At 36.1% G+C, this 26,436-nt stretch overlaps 1 protein-coding gene across 1 annotated transcript in view; it reads left to right on the forward strand.

Annotated features, from left to right (window-relative positions):
- Positions 1 to 110: 110 nt before the first annotated feature.
- The window catches only part of LOC140670587 (signal-induced proliferation-associated 1-like protein 2), a 62,880-nt gene continuing 36,554 nt past the window's right edge, over positions 111 to 26,436 (forward strand). The window contains exon 1 of the mRNA XM_072901270.1: positions 111 to 890. The gene's annotated coding sequence lies outside the window, so the exon portion shown is untranslated. The remainder of the gene's footprint in view (positions 891 to 26,436) is intronic.

Raw genomic sequence — 26,436 nt, forward strand, 5'->3', positions numbered from 1 at the left:
TGCCATAGATATGCGTTGCCCGAAGCTCGGCGGCGTGGAAGGGAGCGACCAATGAGAGACGGAAGGAGTGGGGAGGGGGGGAGGAAGAGATCGGTGACGAACCGGTCCGTCAGACGCGAGCCTGAGTTCAGTCGGTTCGCGGAGCGCAAGCTGTCAACATTGCGGGGTATCGCTCGCACGTGTGTTGTTGTTTCGCGAGTTTTTTTTTCGCGATCTCTTCCTCGCGCAATTGTAACATCAACATAATAGTCGCACAAGACCATTGATAGAAAAAATTGTTCCACGCACGCAAAAGGAAGAGAGAAGAAGGAGAACGAAGCTCCGGGCGTCAGTTACGTTTGACTTGACGCGTGGTCGACTTCAGATACTATCGCCTCGTATCTCGCCGGAAGCGTCCGCGAGATACGCGATAAACAAAGACACGAGGGGATGATGCCCATCGATGAAGCTGGATCGGAGTGTAAACTGTCCGCGTTTTCACACGCGTCTCGTGTCGCGTGTATATGTATATATCACGTATGTGTATACGTTCAGGCTTGAGCATTCGTGAACGTGTGTTCGTGACGCGATAGTATTATTGAATCGAAACAATCAGTCGAAAATATCAAACACGTGTGTCGGATTGACGGAAAGTGGATTCGCGGATCGAATAAAGTGATTTATCGGTAGTGATCGCCGGTGCGAGCTCCTTGTTGGTGATTTGTGACAGAAGAGAGAAAGAAGAAAGGGGAGCCACGCGATCGGCGCGCGGTGTCAACCAGTCAGTGGAAGGTTACGGTTTAGTGTGCTCCAAAGGGAAACCGGAAGCCGCTATATTGGAGAGGAAGCGGGAAAGCGGCGTGCCGCTCTTCTGTGTGCCGCGGCAGAGGCGCTCGTCCCAGCCTGAAAACGTGAGTTTATTGTTTTCTCACAATGTTTTCGAGTGAAGAATGTTTCATCGCTCCGAGAGTGTGTGTGATTAAATTCAATTTGCCATGAATATATTCGACGGAAAATTGATTTTGTGAATCTGATTAATATAAACAAATATTATTAATAATATAAATATATACGATAAATATATTATAAAAATAATATAAATAATATAAAGTACATCTCATTTGACACTATTTTGACTTTAAAACACAATGTTCTTTACCCTGATTAATTAATCAAATGCTTACTCGAAACATTTTATTGATTAATTTAATAATCGAAGTACCTCTAGTAACTTACACACAAAGACGGAGTTTATGATATATTAATCGCTCTCAGAGGTTAAATTTGCTTTACTTAAAAACATTATTATTGTTATTATTCGCATATTATGGTTTTGAGTCTATAACTTGTACAGTTGATGTCAGAAATACTCTGATAAGAGATAGACTGATAATATAATAATCTGGAAAATGTTAATTATATTAAACGTGTCAATGTACATCATATGTATATCATTCAAGAAGTATTATTATCAGAGATTTTAATAATAATTACATTACGATTTAAGTGTAGGAATATAAGTCTGAAACAAAAGGCATTTAAACTCTTCTAACACCGATTACATTTATTATATAATATTTAATTACACTCCTACTGTGCAACACAGTCAGTAAAAACTAAATGCTAATTTTCTCATAAAAATTAACTAGCAATAAATTAGAGAAACATCGCGATAATGAGTACCATATTTAGAAATAAAACTACGAAGCAAAAGGGCATGTTTCCCAAGCTGTAATTATTGTGCGAAACAAACACCGGAAAAGGTTCATTTACTATGATTTGTATTTCGTTTTCTTTAGAGAAAAAAAAAATTGCGTCGATAAAAACGACACATATATAATCGTCATAAATAATCACGCAAATAAATATCGGAAAAAATGTGTAATAAAATTTGAAAAAATACGAGAAGCCGTTTGAAAAATATGGTCGACCGGTACACGTGATATCGGCCGGAAGTAATCACTGCAATCAAGTGCAGCGCGACGTCGTAATTGGGTCGCGCTGACATAATTAAAACGAGCGTTACCTTCTTCCCTCCCACTGCGTGCGTAATGATCCACAGTCATTAATACAACGCGAGACACAACTGAATCGACAAGGTCGGCATGTATCGATGATGACGAGTAAATCACATACGGCATAGAGTATCTCTCTCTCTCTCTCTCTCTCTCTCTCTCTCTCTCTCTCTCTCTCTCTCTCTTTTTCTCTCATATAATTAATTTCCACGATTGATAATCAGGAAGATGGAGAGTTTCCTCACGTGCGATTACCGTGGAATTACGTGCTCAGCCATGGGATCATCGCGTGTTGCATTTCACGCAACTCTGCTACGTAACGACCGTTAATACCGTATATCGCCTTAATTTTCCATTTTCTAATCGCGCACCACGCGTTTCGGTATTCTAAACTCTAGGTGAATCATGATGACGTAAAGAGATAAAATTTTAAACACGTCTGGTGTTAATTGTATACTGGTTCGTATGGTATACGGTGGTTAACAAAGTGGAACCCGCTGGAAATTAGATACTTAAAATATATGTATATATTCTGTAAATTTTATAATTACAAAATATTTCTCTATCGTTGTATTGTATATATAGTCGCTTTTAAATATATCATAAGTAAACATGTAAATATTATAAGTCTGTAGTACAAGAACAATAAAGACGACGTCCTGTTGACCAAGATAAGAGAAACTCGGACACATGTACATAATCTACATACGTTTGCTCATGCGATATATCTTTCTTTTTATTTCTGCCGTCAGGATATGACGTCGATTATTCTAGCATATCTCGATATCATTTTTATACCGCCCACATATCATTAGCGGATGATCGTCGGAGAATTAAGCGCTTCGCAAGCACCATTGATACACGTGGGACGCTACACGATGCTGCGTGGTCGAAAATATCTGTCATTGCTCAATCACGCACGGCGAGATCGCTACACGGTGGTAATGATCCTCCGTTGCTCGCGCGCGTCTCGTTTCGTCAAGATCTCGGTAAGGTGTCTCACACCTGACCTGAACTTTCCGCAGTCGCGCCTGACCTTTTCTCCCCGCTTCTTCACCGTCCGCTGTCTCTTTACGAGACAGAAATCTTTCGTCGCGTTGTTATTTCACACTCAGACGGACCGTTCTTATTCTAATCCGAACGACTTTGTTCCTTGACAAAATACAGTTGCGATTTCCGTTGAAATAACTTTAAAGTCAAAATCGGAGAAAGGCTTATAGGCTTTTATCAAGAGTCTCAAGGATAAAGAATTCAAATAATTTGAAAATATAAGAATTTATTTGCTCAATGGGGAACAGGGTGAACTATCTTATTTGGAAAAATATAAAACAATGAGTGTGAACGTGCTTATATAATCTCTAAACTATACACATATATTTGATTAATTATTACTCAAAACTAAATAGTATACATACTAACGTAATATGTAATAAAGCGTAATAAAAGTAATAATAGCGTAATAAAGTAAAGTGGTTAATAAAGGAGAGTAACATAAAATTTACTTAATAGAGGAAAAAAGTGGTTCAAGTGTTTCTCAACGATCGAATGAGCTATTACACATTTTTTTATAGTAAAACATGTGTGAAAAACTTAAACAATTATTAGCATTCTATAATAAAAAAGTATCTTTGATTTGATATATATTTTTAGATTCGTCTATAGAATAGTTTATTCTTTTAAAGAAATCCATAATTAACAGAAATTTAATTAGAAATAAATTTTGCTGATATACAATTTTTTTATGTTGTTCGAATCGAAAGAACGGTACGTGTGAATGTATGGTAATAATATTCGTCAATCAGCTGCAATTGTGTCGATCGTTTGTAAGAATATCGTTAGTTAATGGCGGAATGGACGACCTTATCGTTTTCTTTCCGATCTGATTAACCTCACTGATCTTATTCGCCATCATTCCTACGCAACGTAGCGAATGACCTCAATTTCGCATTGTCGCGTAGTTCGTGAGAAAGAAATTTTTCGATATTTTGCTGCCTAAGTTCTAAATTGAATTATTCATAAGCGATTTACAATTTGGGAAGGATGCAAAGAAGGGCTTTTGCTTTTTAATGAGACTTTTATATTATTACCAGAATTATTTTCCAATTAAACATAATACCATTGCAATAAAGTGACTTTTATTTCATTTTTGAAATTAATTAAATTATATCTGAAATCTTTTATTCTTTTATTCTGATAGAAAGTTAATTTCTCGCTATATGTATAAGTTGTTTTTTATAAAATAAAACTTATTAGCTTGAAAAATTATTTTTAAATTAATTTAATAAAATTATTAAAGAAGAGGACTCTTTGTATAATATCGGCAATTAATCGATCATTGATCGAGTAATTGTTTCTCACAGTCGAATCAAGGTCAGCTTCCCAATCCGTAATTGCTTATCGATACCTTGAACGATAGATATCGCGTGGGCAATCTTTATATGGGCAACGTGGGCCGATGATACATACACGATCGACAGAGCCAATCGTGGCCCTTTCCCATGTACGATTAATGTTATTCACGAATTTATTCGCAAAATCGCATTTTAATAAGAGTTCCATGACGTGATCTCGAAGACGAGTCAATGAACGTCTCTCTTCCACGAACTACTTTCAAAACCGATCTCCGGCTTTTTCGTATAAATGTCAATCATGTGTACACGACAGGGCGGAAAACGAAATTATCTAACATCGTTGCTGACGCGTTTCTTCATAAAACTGCAAATTGTATCTCAAAAGTGAAATAAAAATAAAAATACAATTGCTTGTAGGAAGGCTAAAAAATAGTATTTATGAAGAAAATAATAGCGTTCATGCTATTTACTTGCGTCTAGTATGGAGTGATGATTGTGTAGAAATATATACAGCACATAATAATATATACTTTTGTGATATATTTGTAAGATAGTATCCATTGGCTCTCGTGATATTCATGTCTCACGCGAAATAATTCCTTTTTTAAAATTCATCCTTAAAATTTAATAAAAATATCACAAGAGTATTGAAAAAAATAAGTAACTGAAATTCTGTAAAATTTTATTGTATACATTTGATACATGTATAATATTGTAATATAAATTTTATTTATTAATAGAAATTTTATTATTGTATTTTATTTACTTATAATTGCGGAGAGCAACTGAAAGCTTCATGATAAAAAAAAAAAAAATTATAAATTTTAAAATATCTTTAGTAATGAAAAAATAGATTATCTAGTAAATAAAAAAAAAATTAGCTAAACGGAAGAGTAAAGTATATTCTAGAGGATATATATAGAGTACACACTTTTATTCAATATATATTATTAGTCTCTTTTTTCTATATGCATATATACATTATATGTCTTTATCTCATATATGTCTTTATAGTCTTAGGCGCTTGTTAAACGGGCGATTAACGCGTGATTACTCTAACAGGAATACGCGCAGTCTGCTATCTTTTTACGAGCAATCAAATGGGCTGGAATGCGTCTGCTCGTTGATGCACTTAAAATTCCTTAAAAACGGACCCATTCCCGTTCGGAAGAAGCTTTCCTTGTGCGTGAAATTCGTGCGTGTTGCTGTTACCGAGAAAGAACGGCCTTTGTGTCCCTCACACACACACACACACACACACACATGCATACGACTATTGTATTCTTGACGCGCGTGTATGGCCGATGGGAGTTCGTTATTACGCCTACTTCCGGTCGTCGCACGGATGGTTCTTGCGGGGCATAAACGCGTTTTTCGAACGCATCCTACACAATCCGCGAGAATGCTATAATGTAACAAGGTATCGATATACTTCGACATTTATGCGGTAACGATGCTACTTTTTGTTTAAAAACATCACTTTTCATGATACTTTTAACTACCATTAAATAAGAAAGATTTCTGCATAAAAAGTTATAAATAAGAAATTTGTTTATTACTTATTCGAGACACAATTTTTCTTAAATTATACAACAATTTTGTCTCGTAAAATTTGTTCAATTGCATTATAAATATTTTATTCCAATATAATAAATTTTTGCGGTAAATTAAAAAGATCACTTGAATCATACATAAATAAATTAAATCATACGTATATCATAACGTCAAATCTATTAAAAAACTGCACGTTTAGAACATGCGCGTCATGATTGGTTACGCTTTCTATGCGACACACGATGCATTGTCACTTCTTCGGAATTCCAAGTCCCCTGTTGTTTCCTTCAACAACAGGGTGCAGGCACAAACGTGTTTGAAACATGCTTATTCCTTGCCGGAATGTCTAGAAACTGGCGTGTTTCGTGTAGAATTTTTTAGAGCAGCTGCAAAGGCATACCTAATCAACTTCGACGTTCTGTCTGCAGATTATTTTTTTCAATACTCTTGTGATAATTTTATTAAATTTTAAGGATGAATTTTAAAAAAGGACAAGTAATTACTTTGCATGAGACATAAATATCACGAGAGCCAATGGATACTATCTGACAAATATATCACAAAAGTATATACTACTATGTGCTGTATATATTTCTACACAACCATCACTCCATACTAGATAGTGATAGAGTTTATACTTTCATGTTTGTAAAAGCGTTTCAAAACAAACTACTATTTATATCATGACTAACGTGTTCGGTATACATAATGATTTATACATATCTTCTTTCGTTCCTTCTATTTGACCTGACTAAGCATTTAATAGTAAACTGTTTGACGAAGGTCGAATCGATTTTCAAAAATGTGTCATGGATAATTTTTTGCAATTGTACCACACGCATGCACACAGTTTTTAATATTAAATAACTTTCTAAAAATATACTTCTTCGAATAAAAATTTGAATTTAAAATTTGTCTAAAAAAAGGAATGAAATTTAATTATCAAGAGTAAAATATAAAACAAAAGATTAATAATGCATTAATATTTTTGTTGAAGAAAAATCAATTGTAATTCTTCAAATTTTGTTGCTTTCGATCGATTCTATTGGACAAGATTAATTGTCTTATTTTTAGTAATTACTGATTTATATCTAATTTAGGAACACTATTTATGCTTTTGTGATCATGAAAGCAGTTTAATCAATTCGCAAATATATTTTTTATTTGTTCGATATTAGAGTATTGAATGATACTAGAGTATATGAAGAACGCGTACTTATTTTGACTTGCGGCCGTTCTTTCCTCTGTGCAACCGAGAAGATCGCCTCGCAGCGACACGCGTGAGACACGCATAACGTGCGCGTAAATTCCGGTCGATTCTCCAATTAATGCGTATCTTACGGTGCATCCCGCGGCAACGCACATCGAGAACGTATACCTGACCGAGAGTCATCCAATGCAACGCTCGACGGCGACTTAAGCCGGTTTCACGCGAAGTATCGTATCTTTAGAAATGGAAGTGCTTTTAAACACAGGATATATCTCGGACACGCACACAATATTCTTTTCTTTTTATTGAGATTTTTATATACAGGCAGAAGGAATATTTGCTAATTAGTGCGTTCGGTTAACGGAATACTTCTTGTTAAGAAACGGACTGATTTTTTCTCTCCCACTTAATATATTTGGTGAGATGCTGAATTTCTTTTGCAATTGTTAACTTTTAAAATTAATCTGATAATGTTTTCCACGCTTTTCTCAAGTCGATTAATAAAGTCACTTTTAGGATGCAATTTGTTTAAAAAATTTTTATTTTTTTCAATACGTTATTATTCGTAAACTATTTTTTTTTTTTTTTTTTTTTTTTTTTTTTTTTTTCTTATAAACATAAAAGAAAAATTATTTTATTTTACGACAAGAGATTATTTCCGCGTACGTCGAATATCTGTCTGCTTTTCTATCGTGTAACGAATCAAACACGAAATCTGTCGCTGATACAATACGGCATAAAAGTGGAGCGCGTCTCGTATAAGTATGATACGGGCTTTCGGTCGTGGGGGAGTGCATTGACTTTTCAACTTGATAAACGTCAGTGAGCGAGGTGGAGTCGAGTCGAGTCAAGTCGAGTCACGATGTCGGTCGCTTCCTCTCTACGAACCCGCGGAGGTGAGAGAACCTCTTCGAGGAAGGGAGGGGTAGGGGGAACGGGAAAAGGGCTATGGCAGGGCCGTTGTCTCGGAGATGAATTCCTCCCGAACTGTGTGCGAGCCCTCTCGACCCCCTTTTTCTTCCGCAGACTTCGTTTGGTTGGCGCTTTTAAAAAAAAAAAAAAAAAGGGAAAAGATCCGCCTGTCACCGGGGCCAAGTGATAGACGAAAGGCAGAAGAGTCTTTTGGAGGACACGAAGTGTTTGAAGCGAGTGAAGAGGAAAGGGACTCTCTCTCTTTTTATGGGATTTTAATGGCTCTCGAAGGATCTCAATGAGATTGGGGGAATCGCGGGTAGATAAAGAATTTTCAAAAGGCCACATTGTGTCGTCGATAGAATTGGCTTTTGTGTTTGGATGAGAATTTACCTCGAGGCGCAGTTACAGTTACGATAATTTATCAGGACTTAATGGGGTGGTTAATTTAAAGAGGGTTCTTTTTTTTTTCTTTACCGTGCGACAGTTTACCTGAATTAACTCTCGGCGATAAATAAATGGTGAAAAAAATTTATTTTGCGTACAATTGTGAAGACTCGCGATATTATATCGGAAGAAATAGAATTTTTAAATTTTAAAATGGGATTGGAATTGTATTTATTTACAGTATATTGTTTCCATACTTCGGGGATCACAATATATATATATATATATATATATATATATATATATATATATATTTTTTTTTTTTCAAAATGATTATGGATTCGTAAATTGGAGCAGTTAACGGGTTAATGTCTTTCTGTCGCGTCGGTCGCGTTGTATCGCATAGTTACGATTTCACAACGCTCTAATTGCCCTGACACACCTTGCTCGACGTATCACTTTTACGATTACGCTGTTAACGCGATATGCGTCGAACTCGTTTGGCACAGTAACACCGTTCACTTCGATGACGAGCTACCGACAATCATGTAATATTCGATGCACGACATTTCTTTCTTTCACGAATCCCTAATCTCTCGAAGGGAGGAAATTCCCTATTGTGTCTATCTTTACGACCGTCAATGACTAGTAGCAGCGAAAGAGAGGGAAAGAGAGACAGAGAGAGAGAGAGAGAGAGTGACTGGACCGTTTCCTGCCTTGATAAAACTTCCCCTCTCGTCGCCGTCAAGTTATTAGGAGCTATCGTGCGTTGTCGACTGGTGGGACGGGATACAAGTTCTTTAAAACCGACCAATCGCAATTAATTAGGGCCGGAAGCGCCGATTGGCCTCTTGATAGTTCACGAGAGGCCGTCGTTCGCAGGCTCTTTCATTCGAGCTCTTTACTTCTCATCGCGACTTAATGAGTGCGCGATTGTCGCTCATGCCACACGTCGCGATAGAAAATACACACACACACACACACACACACACACACACATATACAGTTTGATGTCGACTTTATCGATTTTTATATAGAATCGGTAACGCGTTAGTGGAAGGATAACGTAGATATCAAATTTAAATTGTGTAACCTTGCTCTCTGAAAAACCTTGTAAAATAATTCTTAATAGAGAATGTTCATGTAACAATTATATAAATATTGTGTATGAGTAATATATTTACACATATTTTGAAAGTAAATTAAAATTTCAAGATATTATTTCAACTGCAAAAATTAATTTAATTCAATTTCAATTGATATATTATATAAGTAATTTATATAATATATTAATTTATATAATCAAACTCTTTTGCATCTCGTTATCAGAAATATTTTCGACGTAGGATTTCAGTATCAATTTGCAATATTTGTAATTCAAAATTATACATACATGTACGATACACTACTCTCTCTCTCTCTCTCTCTCTCTCTCTCTCTTTCTGTCGGAAACGTTATTCATGATCGTATCAATAACGGTGACGCCGGCTTTCTTTGAGAAATTCAATAAAAGGCAAAGGAATCCCCCAGGAATGCGCGCGATGAAGATTTCTGTGGGATCGTTCCAAGAAGGGTGGACATCTCCCTTTTCTTCTTCAGGGCCGCCCGTATCCCGCGTCCTCCTCCATAGATCCCGCATTCTTTCGTATAGCGGCTGCATTGTTTACGCGTGAATAGCCGCGGCGCGCAACAAAAGATGCAACACGAGCATGCGTTTCCTCGGACGCGCCATCGCCACCCTCGAGGAGAGATGAAAACGCACATAATGTGTATCGCGACGGAAAACGGCTACAGCAGGAAAAATGTGGGGTGCGTATTTTAATCCGAGCGACAAAATGTCGGATAGGGGGACGCAAAAAGGCATTGAATCTACGGGGGACTCGCGACTCCCTCCAGATTTACGCCCTTTATTCTGGCTGGCAATAATGCCAGCCGAATGTTACAATTTACGTTTTTATTACAATTGCTTCGTGACAAAATACGTTGCGAATATTTATTGCGAGTAGAGAAGCATACTATACATGTATTGAGTCACGCGATTTTTATCGTGTTTTTTTATTGAAATAAAATGCTAAAAAAAATAATATTATAGCGAGATTTTTATATTTCGTATTCTTTATTAATACTTTTGATTTTATTTATTGAAATATTGTCGATCTGTGTAACTGTTTCGAAAATTAAATGATCAACTATATAAAATATATGATGCATGTGTCTATATATTGTTCCCGAAAGACTTACAAGTTTTTTATTGAGAGAGATTACTAGAAGCCAAATTAAAATGACAATGATAAGAGATATTATAAATTGAACAGGTTTTACACGCGCTGGCCACAACCAATAAAAAGGATAAAAATAAATGTCATTGATTCGTATATTCGTATATTATCATTGATTGGTATTATTATTAGTATTCGATAATTCTTTGAAGGTACTAGGTCAGCTCACGAGGGTGTAGAATTCTTCTGGAATGTGTATAACATGTCAAATAAAATTTTAACATGAGATAAATAATATATAAAAGACTTTATTATAATATGCATTATTATACATCGTACGTAAAATCTGAGGAGAGATGACGTTTAGGCAAAAATTAATGAGGAAGCGAAACATGTTCTTCTCACGCTCTTCTTCTGTCATGTCGAGTAACTATGTTCCTCTGCATGATGACAGATTGATTATATTTTACGGTGCATCCTCCTCGTGTACGGAAGAAGCAACAAATATACTGTTACAACGTAACGCGCGGCTAACTGTAGAACGTTCGCACTAGTTTAAAACTCAATTTATATATTATAGGTATGATTATGTCTTATTCACGCTCCGATTGCTAGTCGATCAAACGATATATCTAAAAGAACGATCTCCGTTTCTGAGATAAGTTAACTATATAATTTGTGTAGTATATTTATATATGCCTATAAGATAATAACAGGTAGCGAACAAGGTTAACATTTTTGTAGAATTATTTTCTCATAACACATACACATCCTATAAAATTACATAAACCGTATCCTATTACAATATATTAATAAGATTAATAAATCACTTATTATATTAAAAATGCAATTTATCTTTTCGTGCTAATATTAAAATCTTTAAGAATCTATCAAGTAATAATAACAAAATAATATACGCCATGCTATTTTGTAAATTTTTTATTTCGCAAATCAATTTCTGAAAAGAAGAACGTAAAGATTTTCCAATTTATTTCTGCTCTCTGTCTTTTATTTGTCGTGATTACCGAACCGTAAGTAAAAGTGTCAATCGATCACAGACCGTTGCATCAATTCGGTCACTGTATCCCTCGATACTCGCATGACTCGACACATTCGCGAGGCAGAATCGACCAATATACTGTTACGACGCAGCGTACGACTAACTGTAAAGCATCCATCGCCGTAGTTGCGTGCCGTTTGACCGCGAGTCAAAATTATCAACGACGGAGTAAAGCCAACGTCACCTGGCACACGAAGAGACCCCTCGCTGCGCGTTCGTCCGCTCGATCCTATATCCAGATTCGTGTCGGACTTGACATGCACGTGACCGCGTGCGCGCGTGCGTCCTTTCCGGATTATCGCGTTTATACAGCTTTACTTGTCATTCGTCAGAACTGACGTGACGTTTCGTCAGATTGGGAGATATCTCAACATTAAAAAAAATATTTTGCTAATGTAGATAGATTTCTAGATGTTTCAATTAAAATTTATCGCTACTTTTTGTATCTGTTAGAATATTGTTTGTCACGTGTTGAATTTATAGCAGCAATATTCTAGCGATACCTCTAGAAAATTTACATCCCATTGTCAAATATTAATCATAAATAAAATTGTCTTTGACAATAGGCATCACAGACAAATTTTCTGTCTAAATTACACTAATAGTACAGAAATAAATTCTGTCTCTGTCATTTAAATTGATTAAGTGCAAAATATATGCAGTATCACAGTATTTGCTAATAATAATTTATCTGTCTCAGTGAATTTTTTACAGCTAGAAAATTTTTCTTGAAGTTGCAAGATCATTTTTTTGAGTGAAGTATTCGGAATAAATTCGAAAAAAGGTCCACGAAAGAAAATCCACTGGATAAATATCCAAATATTCGGATTGATATTTGACTAAAAAAATAACTATCTCAATATGAGCAATATCTCTCGATATGTGATATCGCTTAGTAAATCGGAAGATATCGTTTCTCTTAACTCATCTATTTGGCTCGATCGGTTACGTCTTCGAATTTACAAGGCAGAACATATCATAGAATGAAAACGAACTATATACATAGTTGATGTTCAAGATGGCCGGTTAATTGGATCATTCATATGCGTCGTGCGATTCATTGTCAACCGGTTACTGCCTCCTCATCATTTTAACGCTTCGTCGCCTCTTCTTGTCCGTCTAACGGCAGTGCGCATTCATCCATTCAGTATCTAAGTCTTTTTTTTTTCTTTTTACATCTATCATTCACTAAGTAGTTCGAAATCCCTTGATATGAAAGATCGCCGGTTACTTTGATTTCATTACTGATAACGTCATGTGTTTGGTTTCTGGTAACTACGGGATAGCAAGTCATACACATATATTTATATACATTTACATACGTTGCATATATTCTATATCTGAATAATGCATGCGTATTTATGCAATGATGGCAATATTTTTATTGGAAGGTAAATTTAAAAAATAGATTTTCCAAATAAACAGTGAGTTAAAAAAATTGTGTGTGTGTGTTTTATTGACACGCAATATAGAAAGTTTTTTTATATCCAAAAAGTTTTTATATTCAATATTAAAATGACAAAAGCATCAATTATTCAATAATTATGTCGATAACGTGAATGAAAAGTAGCTTTTTCTATTCGTCTCAATCGAGTTCGATTAAAATGATCGTGACGTTGGAATATTTGACAACGACAAATCTAATAGCTACGAAATCGTTAAAAACATTGATTATTCATTCATAAAAACAACCCGCGATCGCGTCGATAATCGGCCGATAAACGCATGTGGACCATTTGCATATGCATCTCCGCACGCGTAGGCAGCTACCGCGGTGTCGAAAAGAGCGTGCATTCGACGACAAAAGTCCCGCAGATGTTGGGACTGGATCATCGCAGGCGCGGGGCGAGGACGGGGGCGGGAAGGGATCCGAGATGCCGTTAGTCCGGAGAATCACTCGGGGCACACGAGCCTAACCAAACTGAGAGGACGTATCGGAGAAAGGAACGCGTTCCTTTCTTATCTAAATCCAGGATTTTAAAGGAAATTTAGGGAAAAAGAAAGCGATAAAAAGAAATTTTATTCTCTTAATTTTTACATAAAATATATCTGTATAGTCTAAATACAATATTGTTTCAATTTTAGACATTTCTTGACTCTCTTTCAGTGAGAATATTCAAAAACTCGTATAAGTATATCTCTGCATAATCAGACACGCGATTTATTTATTCAAAATGAAATATGAACATAATATTATATATACAGTCGCATTGACAAAATTATTAGGCACCCTTAAATTTTCCATATTTCTTATTTTGTTAATAGTATATAAATACTGAAAAGATTAAAAAATTTTTTAAAACTATCGATAGCACTTCAAAGCTGAAATGTCAAGCTTTAAAAGGTTTTTTTTTTTTTAATAGTTTTTTTAATCTTTTTAGTATTTATATACTATTAACAAAATAAGAAATACGGAAAATTTAAGAGTGCCTAATAATTTTGTCAATGTATATATACGATATAAATGATCATTTATTGCGTGAACGCTTTATTGAAAAAATTAAACACATTAATACATTAAAAAAAATACAATAGTGATTGTGTTGTACTGAAGACTAAATCATTTTTGAGTTTATATATTAAAACAGTATCTTTTTCTAACCGTTTATTGTGTATATGTGTACATACAACACATGAAGGTAACTCAATCCGATGCAGACATCGTTTTGGCATTATCATATTTCCCACATTTCCTTGGAAACTGGTCGCCTCTAACTTTGCAAGCTGCGCTCGCAGTTATCCAGCCGCATCCTCGTTCCACAAAGGAATTGCAAAATGATCTCTCCTCGATTCGCGGCCGCGTTTGTGAACGTTACCGCTAGCACGTTGGGCGTTGTATGTTCGCAGAACTTGGGAAACCACTTTTCCATCATCACCGTTGGCAAGGTCGACACGATAGGCTGAGTAGTGTTTCACGCGAGGGAGACAATTTGAATATCAACGTTCGCATCTCGTCCGCAACTAGCCGTGAATTATGATCGATCGGTGCTCCTACAAATCGAGTTGAATAAACTTATTATAATACATTGTCATATAGTTACTGTAGTTCGTGAAATGTCCAAATGTTCCTCTGTAGAATTTTGTAGTATATTGAACATAAAAATCGCCACGTTATACATAATATTAAAATACGTATAAACTTTAAAAATTATATATTATTAATATATATTCTAAAACTTTGAAAAATTCGCAAGTAAAATACCATAAAATTTTATGCTTTAAATCTATAAAAATTTAAAATATATGGGGACATACACATGTAATATATATCGCATACAGAATAACATGATAAAAGTGAAGAAAAATAAAAAACTGAAATACGTGACAAACGGATTGGGCGAATCGGATTGTAAAATGCAACCTTGCAGCGATGTCGCGGCAATCCTAATTCTCATATCGGATTCTCGACAACAATGACTGCGAAGTCGTACGATCGCTAACCAATCCTCTTGTTTCTTACCTCGTTTCATACACGTACCGCTTGGATTTTCTGGGTCAGGCGGTTCCGCGGTGTTCTCCATCGGCCTTTCTATTTCAGCGCGTTGCTCACCGTACGTCCGCTGGTCAGGCGTTGTCCGATCGACTTATGTGAACGACGAGGAACAGCAAATCTACAGGCGTGCTTAATTATAGTCAAGTGCCTCTTATAGCGACAGCCATACTCGCTTCTGTGCGCAACACAACTATACAGAGCAAAATATTCAATTCAGACAGCTTGTATATTTCTATGGACCGTTAGATTTTTGTTTTGAATAATTTGACAAGTGATGGAAATAAATCTATAATAATTAATTAGTGTACTTTTTGCAACTTTGAAAAAAATTTTCTAGCTGTAAAAAATTCACTGAAACAGATAAATTATTATTAGCAAATACTGTGATACTGTATATATTTTCCACTTAATTAATTTAAATGATAGAGACAGAATTTATACTATTAGTGTAGTATAGAGAGAAAATTTTTCTGTGATGCCTATTGTCAAAGACAATTTTATTTGTGATTAATATTTGGCAATGGGATCTAAATTTTCTAGAGGTATCGCTAGAATATTGCTGCTATAAATTCTACACGTGACAAACAATATTCTAACAGATACAAAAAAAAAGTAGCAATAAATTTTAAATATTTTTTTTGAGTGTATCTTCAAAAATTATAATTATTTTTTAAATATGATTCCGCATATATAGTTTCTTTCGTTGAGATCAATTTGATGTTAATAATACTAGACTCGCTCTATATATTATTCATACAAAAAACTATATTATATTTTTAAATTATAAACGTGTATTTACATAAATTTATTTTTAAATTCAAATGAATTATATCTTTAATATTTATATAAAAATTTACATATTTATGTCCATGCATTTTTTATAATTTCTTATGAAGCGGAAATTTACGAAATAAAGAGTGTTTTTTTTTCTCTCAAATATTTTACGTATCACAAAAATCGAACAGATTGCGGCATAAAGTTTAAATACCCGTAACGTCGAAAGAGTCGAGCAGATGTATTCGGCCATGGGCGGCTGGTTCGCGACTCGTAAAAAACACTCGACGGTGTCCAACAGACCAAGAATGTCGAATAGCCGTGGAACACGTCAATGATATTCCCGTCAATGAACCGTGGCCGTGCATTCTCGCCGAAACGTGACACGGCAAACTGTTCGAAATTGGCGACGCTATTCTCGTTGAAGGGGCAAACCCGGGTGCATTTTGAATGGTCTCGCGAGCGGGCGAAATATAACCATCGTGTTATTTTTGCAGTCGAACCAATTTACTTGCCTTTCTTACAATTCGACTACTCGTTTCGTCCTGCATCTGCGTGCACTCGAGTCGAGTTGCGTTGTTTGCGCGCGTGTTTTTTTTTTTTTTTTTCTTTTTTTTTCCGGCCAGTCTCAGCTGCCGCGACTTATGCGTTCGATGCAATTCGCCGAGTAATCGACACGGTTCTTCGAAAACGACTCTCGATCGTGAAATCCGATGTTGTGTTCCAAGTTTTTTACCCACGACGTATTATATATAGATGCTTTGAATAACGCAAACATCAGTCTGCAGTTTTAAAAATAGAAGAATATATTATATATTTATATAATATATAAAAATATATATTCCATATATTTTTATACATTAAATATATTTTATATTATTATACATATTATATATTATATTCTTTATAATATGTATTCTTATTTTTCGTGAATGGATATAATTTCTCTCTTTTTTGAATTCCTGAACAACACGCATTACACTAATATAAAAAAGTTTACAAAGAGTGTAATATAAAATGACCAGAATATTTTATCGAAGGAAAAAATATATTTGATATCGAATTTGAAGATATTCAATTGCACGTGTTACATATACACATACGTATTTTCTCTCGGCGAGTATCGGTTATGTAAATATAACTACTAATTGGGTTATCATTTTCTGCGGAGTCACGCACGTGTTTAAGTATGACGCTCGGTTGACAATTTCCCTGAAAGTATCGCCTTTGCATTTTCTCCGGGCGGCGCGGCGGGTGGAAATGGTTGTCTGCGAGGGGCGGACTAATCGCTTAAAATACTTAAATCACTCGCGTAGAAGGAGAGGTGCTTCGAGGTGCTTCGAGGTGCTTGGTCTTCTTCGTCGTCGTCGGCCTTCAACGGTCTTCAGCCGTCCTGAATCGCCCGGTGTTCGGATCGTGAGAGCGCCCGATAATTGCCACGCAGGTGCACGCGCGCGCAAAACTCGTCGCCCCGATGCGCGATTAACAACGGCGTATATGATCTCGTGAATTAAATACTTTCCATTCTACCAGCGTAATCGTACGGGAGGCGTTTCTGCTAAATACTGTCTCCTTATCGATAGAAACAAATCGATTTTCACGCGCGAAAGCAATCTCTGCTCTTGAAAATCAAATAATTCTGTAATCTCTCTGCGCGATACAATGTACTTTTAAATATGTTCATATAACCGTGTTCCTGTTAGCTTTTAAAATACAAAACGTATATCGTCTTACAATCACTCATTTATCGATTAAATTATGATAATATAAAATAATCTAGTAGATCTGATATGTAACGCAAGAGATACGGAGACAGATCTTTCAACACATTTATATCTCTATTGAATCAACAGAATGACGTCATTATCTACAATTTGTTCAGTGACACATGGTGAAAGCTGACTAAACGTGACGCATATCTTTTTTATCGATTCCATTGTTTTAACATAATCGAATAGATGCTTTAAACAATAGAAGGAATCGGTTCCCGGATAAGATTCTCTTTTAGAAGATTTTGGTTCAGATTCGTTGGATCTTTCTTCGGTCACTTCTTGCCGAGCGGTTTCCTGCGAGCAACTCTCCGCACGAGATAACAATCCGCCCCCCATTGTGGGGCACGAAATGTACTGACAGTACAAACAGCACGTCACGGTCGCTCGGCACTAATCGCGTGAGATAAGAGGGCGAGATAAGGACTAACGCAGCCTCGATCGGCCATACCACGAAACGTTCATTCATACTTTTCCTTAAGACTGGCGCGCGTTCATGCGAGAAAGTCGATGAAATCCGATATCTTCCTGTCGGCCGTATAATAACAAACGATCGACGCGAAATAATCGTGCTATCGAAACAACCGTATCTCGAGTATCAAGCGAAATTCGCGCGCTCGGAGATTTTTCAGATATAGGAGGATAAAGTCTTGGTCTCTAGCGATTTACGAGGGAGATCTGGATCCGTTTTGTGAAACTGGATGGAAATTTTCTACGATTTTCTCCGATGACGCGTCTGCAATATCATAATACGAATTAATATTTTTTAGAAGATTATTTTTTTATAAAGCTCGCGAGCAATAGATTATTAATGTTCGTGACACGTGTGCGCTCATACAAGTGTACACTCTTGACACACATGCGCTATCGACTGATTTACCTGACTAGATTCTCACGTCATCCTGTCAGTCACGCGTGCAGTTGCACAATTGCATCATACGATGCCACCGCGACTCTTCGAGCGAGCCTCGATTATCTACAAGATGTTCCCTTTTGAGAGAAATCGGTCGGAGATGTATTAGTTATCGAATAATTTCGAACAAGGGTTAACGCGTTGAGCTCTATTATACCAAAGTGTTATATAAAAAAAATCTATTTTTATTTGAATCAATCTAAAAAAGTATTTTCAAAACTTTCAACGGTTTCCATTTGGCATATCACGTACGTTGTCGACTTTGTATGCACATAACGGGCAGTGAAAGCCTTGCCGACACGATCACATGCGCTTCTCTTAATACCACGAGATTCTCACCCCAAATCTAGGTAAAAATACCAATCGCGTTTCAGACAAGAGTGATTAAATGATTCGTATTAATTTATTAACGAATATTCTTATTAATCTCCGATATCGGTGGATGCATCTACCCCAAGTAGCACGTATTCGTTTCAAAAACCTTTTAACAAATGTTTTAGCGAAACGTTATCTTCTAACAAAAAAAAAAAAAAAAAAAAAAAAAACGTTTAAAAAACGGTCAAAATTCCATTTTTTTCCTTTATTTGTGAAAAAATTGTTTATTCACGGATTCAATAAAATAATGCATATATATATATATATATATATATATATATATATATATATGTATATAATTTTGAATTAAAAAAATTAATGTATTTTTAATTTTAAGTATTCATATTCATAGTCCGATTTTATATTGATCCATCTTAATAAGTGCAGTCTTAATGTGTGTATATATAATTTTGAATTAAAAAATAAATTTTTGTTCTATTTATAGAAACGTAAAAAATACGTTTCTTAAACCATGATTTGAAAAATGTTTCTATTGAAACGTTTCTTATGGGTGCTTGACGGTTAAAAAATATTGGATACGTTTATAAAACGAACATGTGCTACCTGGGACACCTTCTCGATTCTTACGGTTTATTCTACTATATTTCCTCGTCTCTACGTATTCATTTGTCTCTCTCTGCTTGCAAAAATTTCTTCTAATACTTCTGTTCTCTACGCCGCGCCGGATGCGTTACACGCACGTATATGAAAACGATTTAATTCACGCGCCTTCCGCCAGCGACTACTCGGCACGCTATCGGCCCGCACTGATCTTCGTCTCGTCTCTGCAGCGGCTGGAACGACGGAAGACTATGCGACGTAACGATTCGTGTCGGGTATGCGATGGTATATGGGCGGCTGCAATAAAGAGCGCATATAATACACCGCTGCATCCCGGACGGCGGACGGCGGACGGCGCCAATTTGTATCGCTGCGGGCGATGCGCGCGCGGGATCCGCTTCAGGTGACTTTCCGCTCTCGTTCGACCGGGCATCCCGGTTTCGAAATCTGATCGCTGCGAGCCTGCTTTGCGACTACGAAAAAAAAAAAAAAAAAAAAAACAAAGAGAAAGAACATCAATTTCGTTCTGTATGAGCGTTCATTATTGAACGCCGCTTTCTAACCGCGTAGATTGTCGTAGGATTGCGAAACTAATTTATAAAATACATTGGTTACTTTTTGTCCGCCAATCTTGCTATTACATAGTCTAAATCCTGTACATACTTTAGTAGCATTACTTAAGCAGTATTTAACATTTATAATATTTGAAAATAGAATCTTGAATTTTAAAATACAATGGAAGAGTACAAAAAACGGTATTTAGTATTTCAAAAATAAATTTCATTTTTTGCTTGAATGGTTTCAAAGACGCAATTAATTTTTTTATCAACGTTGGAAAATATTTTAAATACGAAATATCATATTTACAAGTATTTTCTTATCACGGTATAATAATTTATTTACACAAACAATGTAGGTAAAAATTAATTTAGCGAACGATGTATAGACGCAAACATTACGTTCGATAGGAGGAAGTGGAATCGCAGATCACTGGGTTGAGAGAAAGAGCCAGGCATGATCCACAGGCCGTTCTTCCTACGGCTATTTTTCTGTTTTTACAGACATTGATGCGGGGGAAGAGGGTAGACAGAAAGAGAAAGAGAGAGTAAAGGAGGGCAGGACGCGAAGCCTTCGGGCTTCAATCTATTAACACGCTACGGCGATTACGCCGTCCTGATGACCCCGTGGGAGTGCATCTCCCCCAGGCATTTTTTCTACGGTGGCTGGCTGGCGTGCAGTTTGTTCTTTCTCATGCTTCATCTCTCTTGTTACACACTCATCATTCCAATTCGGACTTACTTAAGAGTAATAAATAACACATCGCCTGAGGAACAATAACTCAAGCTTAGTATGTTATACATATGTGTTTAAATTATTCTTTTGCTTAATCTACAATTTATGCAGGCAATGCTCGTGACTGTGTTTTCACCTCCTTTCTCCTATTTTTTTAACAAGATCTTCAACTGCTTATGAATCTAATTTCGAAATTTTTTCTTTATTACATTTCGTAGCATAAAATTAAAAAAACATTGATAACAATTATTTGATAATTTTTCTTTTGTAATTTATTAATATCTTTTTATAGACTGTGTGTCTCTCTAAGATCATCTCTTTCTAAATCATGGAGTTTTTGTATGATTAAGGGTTAGCCACGCGTGACATTCTTAACGACCGCAGAAAGATGCGTCGAACATCCTGAAAATAAGGCAATCGAGGGATACATACCCGATTAAGCGAAGGTAACTGGGGGATCGACCGCGAGCGAAGAGACGCGAGGGGACGAATTTCCGGTGCGCAGGATCGTAGCTAGCCCCCTCGACTCTTCTTCTCTTTCAGATTCTCTTCTTTCAGTGCGCACAAAGGCCAGAGCCGAGGGACGGGAGCATGTCCTTTCCTTTATGGCCTCCCATACTGTGGAGGGAGGCTCGTTTTCTTGCCAGATGACGCCCATCTTGAGAAAGAGAAAACCGCTCTGCGACAAATCTTTTTGGAATGCAGTGTATACAGTGTACATTGTCGTCATAAAATGATGCAACGAATCTAAAATAATCTTTATTCGAGGAAAATTTGACAAGAATCATTTTGTATAAATAAGAATTAATTTTTTTAAATATATATATTAATATTGATATAAAAAATGCATAATAATGATTAATTATATATGACATATTTTGATCTAATCTTTTTGCAATGCAGTGTATACAGTGTACATAGGGATCCATTGTCGTCATAAAATGATGCAACGAATCTAAAATAATCTTTATTCGAGGAAAATTTGACAAGAATCATTTTGTATAAATAAGAATTAATTTTTTAAATATATATTAATATTGATATAAAAAATGCATAATATAATTAATTATGTATGACGTATTTTGTTCTAATCTTTGAACAGAAAATTGCTAGAAAATTAACTTAAATCACATTTATTGCACGCGCGTAATGTAATATGAACATAATATAAATTTACGCATCCTACATAAAAGAAGACTGTATAACATTTTATGATTACAGCAGCAAATATGGAAGATACTTTTAGTGTGGGTTGCTTTGTAAATTTTAGTTGGGTAAAAATAATTTTACCTGCTGCTATATCGTAATAAATTCCTCAAACAACACAGGAAATTAAGGTATGAGGCATCGACTTTCTTAACCACAACAAATAAAGTCATTATCCCAAAAAAGGGAAGATAATCTTTCTGAGAAAAAATTCTCTTTGCAAATGTTGAAAGTAGAACGATACGTGTGTGCGTGATGAAATATACAGTCGATGAGAAATATTGCGTCGGTTACAATCATCTGCGTTGCATTATCCTTAATTAGAGCTGGAACAGTGTTTAAGTATCGGAGTGTTGCAATCTCCGCGGATTATATTGCTACTTGAATTACGCGAGTTTTAACGCACTCGCATAATTTCCTGTGGAAGCTAACATATACCTGTTTAAAAGTAACTTGCAAAATGGAGTTTGCGCGTTTCATTGATTAACGTGTACAAGTTGTTTTTATTACACCAATTCTCAAGCATATTTAATATTTTTATAATCATATTTAAAATTTTTTAAATTCAATAATTACTTTAATTGGAAAACTTATTTGCAAGTTTTATATCGTAATAAACTTTGCAGTTTATAGATATTTGATTTTTCTTACGAGGGATTTTAGATGTTATCAAATCTGTTAAGGCCACATTAACCTAGACCCTTTTCGTGTTGCTATTATCCTTTGCCAGAAAGGGAGATGGTAACCGCAGTCGCATTGTATTCAAATAATGTTACAAGGTTTGTAAGTTCTGTTAGACGTGACATGCAACGCAATTTTTCCGTGCAGCTTCCTCTTTCACGTGAATTACAGCAATTCTCTGCAAGTAAAATTTCAGACAGAAATTGTACGAGCTTTATAAATAAACGTTACTGTTGTTTAGTAATGTTTCTCTTTCTTGATATATTTCCATATTAAGAAAACAAGCATAAAATTTATAATTTTATCAAAGTAGGAGAGAAATTCTCAATTTTTATACAAAATTGTGATATTCTGATATTATTACCGTTTATTATCATTTTCTTACACATATTATTATTATTATTATTTAATCTGTTCTATTTTTAGTAACTTTTAAATTTTATTTCGAATGTATTCGCGTGAAGATAAATTAATCTTGCTATTTCTATTTTATATCGGCACCATAGAATAATTAAAAGTTATATGTATAAAATGTAACGCGTGCCCCGCGAGGCTGTGCAAACATTTACTAATGGAAAACATCGACCGACATTCTTGGCTGAAAATGTATGTATATTTATTATTACAACCAACAGCTATAATTGTACGTACACGCGACGTAGCATCGATTATATCTGCCGGCAATAAAGTATACGCATTGACAAGAAGTTAATGAGAAAGGCTTGTGCCATACGTAACATATACTTTAATACAAGTTTTAAAAGAACGAGCGAAACACACTCCATGCGCTACAGTGAATTAAGCGAGCATAGTCGAAAGCGAACATCATACGGTAAACTAAAGCATCACTTTTTTGTCATCATCAGTATGTAGATTCCTAGTAAATAATGTACCCTTTGCTGCAATACATTTAAAAGTAAAATGTGGATGCGCGTGGTAAGATTCAGACTATATAAATAAGTAATAAGGAAAAAGGGTTATATCCGCTTAGGGGCCCGAGGACTACGCAAATACATCACTGCGGGGCCCTCGATTTCCCAGCAGGGAAGAGGCCCCTCTTAACACTCTCCTTCGACCGAGGGAAAAGAAAGAGAGAGAAATAGAACAACGGAGAAAAGGTGCGCAGAAGCGAGAGCGAGCGATCGTTCGCCATTTATTTACTCCGGGATTTAATCGCATCCGCTGACCGCCGTTTCCTGTCGCTACGGGCAGCCCGTTTCTTGCGCGAGTGGGACATTAGAAAAATATTAGTCGCTCGCTCGCTCGCTCGCTCGCTCGCTGCCACGTCGAGCATCGGTCGGGACGAGGTAATAACGTCATTCCGGCGGCGCGCCACGACGAGAATCTGAAATTGATGGTCGCGGTAGCGATTTCGTAATTGCCCTACCTATGTACCTACGCGTTGCCCTTATTTATTGCTGTTGCTTGTGTACCATTACGGGCTTGCTATCTTTTGACGTAATATATGTATATATAGAGAATAGGATGGGAGGAGCGGCGCGCACATCGAGGGATGCTGCGAATCTCTCTATTCTCGTTTTAACGTTTTGCTTTCACCGTTCCATTACATTTTCCAAGATCACATTTCATATTCTTAAAAAGCGCCATCGCTTTGTCTCGAGTGTAAGACGCCGAGCGTGTCGTAAACGCCATCTCGTCCATTTGGACGCATAACTTTGAGGATTTATAGTTTACGTAGAATTACACATAGTCGGGGTTTCGAGTCGGAACCGCGAATCCTTGTTGTACCAGAGGTTGAAGTTATTGTTCGCAGGTCAATGTTCCCGCAGTTTACATCATATCGCGCAGACATTAAAGACTTTCGAGGCATTAATTCAAGAATTTTATTTTAGATGACAAATAGATTGTTTCTAAATAATATTTTAAAATTGGAGTATTTATTTTGTTTTGACAGTCCTCTAAATTTTTTTTATTAATATATTATATAATAATATATTTTTATTAATATTATATAAATTGTTTATATTCTTTCTATCTCGAAAATGTCGTAGATTCGATCCTGATCGACAGCTTTTGCATTTCTTTTCTTCCCATGGATAATGTTCCCGCAGTTTACATCATATCGCGCAGACATTAAAGACTTTCGAGGCATTAATTCAAGAATTTTATTTTAGATGACAAGTAGATTGTTTCTAAATAATATTTTAAAATTGGAGTATTTATTTTGTTTTTCCAGCAACTCCTAAACGAAGAGAGTTAATTAGTTTCTAAAAATCTTTCTTGGGTGTCCTCTAAATTTTTTTTATTAATATATTTTATGATAATATATTTTTATTAATATTATATAAATTGTTTGCATCCTTCCTATCTCGAAAATGTCGTAGATTCGGCCCTGATCGACCGCTTTTGCATTTTTTTTTTTTCCCGCGGACTCGAGATACGATTGGGAGGAAGAAACCGTGGCGGGACCCCATGACTTTGATGGATATCTACCGGTAAAAATTATCATATATCGCGAAGAGCGGGGGTATCGACCGACTAATACGACAAGATCCTGGCGCATAGGTACGCGCGTGTTGGGTCGAGTGTGCGTGCGCGTGGTGCGTATTGACGACGCGGCGACGACGTGTGCCATGCCAAGCTCCGCGATTCTCGATTCGCGTCGTCCGTGCAGGGTCAATGTTCGAACGTATCGTATGTATTTCTTTGCAACACGGAGGAATCGATCGGCGCTAAACGCGGCTAGTTTGTACAATCGACCATCGCCGACCGGCGCTCGTGATAGTTGCTACTTGAGCACGCACGTGGAAAGAATGGTCGTCAAGTTGTCGACGCACACATTTAAATGCACAGATGATAGCCATTATGTTTGGAGTGATGAGAAAGAAAAAAAATAAGAAACAATATTTTTCGTAAGAAAACAAATGATAAAGAGTTTATTTCAAATTTATAGGGAGAGGGGAGTCGGCAGAAATAGATGAAAGAATATTTCTAGTATGCATGAAATGCTTTTTTTGTGGGTTATAATATATGATTCTAAAACTCCATACTTAAGACTCCAAATCTGAATTTCATATTTTTTTAAAACAGCTTCTCGCGAATCTTATTATTTTCATTCTTAAATTTTATCAATAATCAGGCGCTTGATTAACGTCATTCGACTTTGATTATAATTTACGTTCACTTCCTCCAAGGCTCACTACCTATGCGACAAAATGATTCGCTTCTTCGGCACGATACTGACATTATAGCAACGTGACATTAAACGTCGGCGTGCGATTTACGTGTTGAAAATGTCTCGACAACGAGTCTCAGACAGCGCCGCGTGAAACGTACAATCTTATCAGACCCATCGACACACACGTGCGACATCGCAACCGAAGAAAGTGCACGCGGCCAATCGCTTCCGAGAAAAACGCATAAAGTGTAAGGAAGTATACTCGTCTCGTGCATTGTTTCGTCTGTCGGATCCATTAACATTCGAGTACCAACCGACACGTTCACCGGTATCGTACACAAAGTTTCAACGCCGAACCGCGATCGATGTCTGCGTATACAGCAGTCAGACCTTCTGGCGACATATCTTTTTCTTTAAGCTGTTGTTTTTCTCAAACGTCTCTCTTTTCTCTCTTTTCCTCTTTCTTAACGATTCTGTAAATTTATTTTAATTTTATATTTATTATTTAGAATTCACAGCTTGAGATGTTTTAGATTAAATATGTT

This window comes from Anoplolepis gracilipes, chromosome 10, assembly GCF_047496725.1.
Source record: "Anoplolepis gracilipes chromosome 10, ASM4749672v1, whole genome shotgun sequence".
Classification (NCBI taxonomy): Eukaryota; Metazoa; Arthropoda; class Insecta; order Hymenoptera; family Formicidae; genus Anoplolepis; species Anoplolepis gracilipes.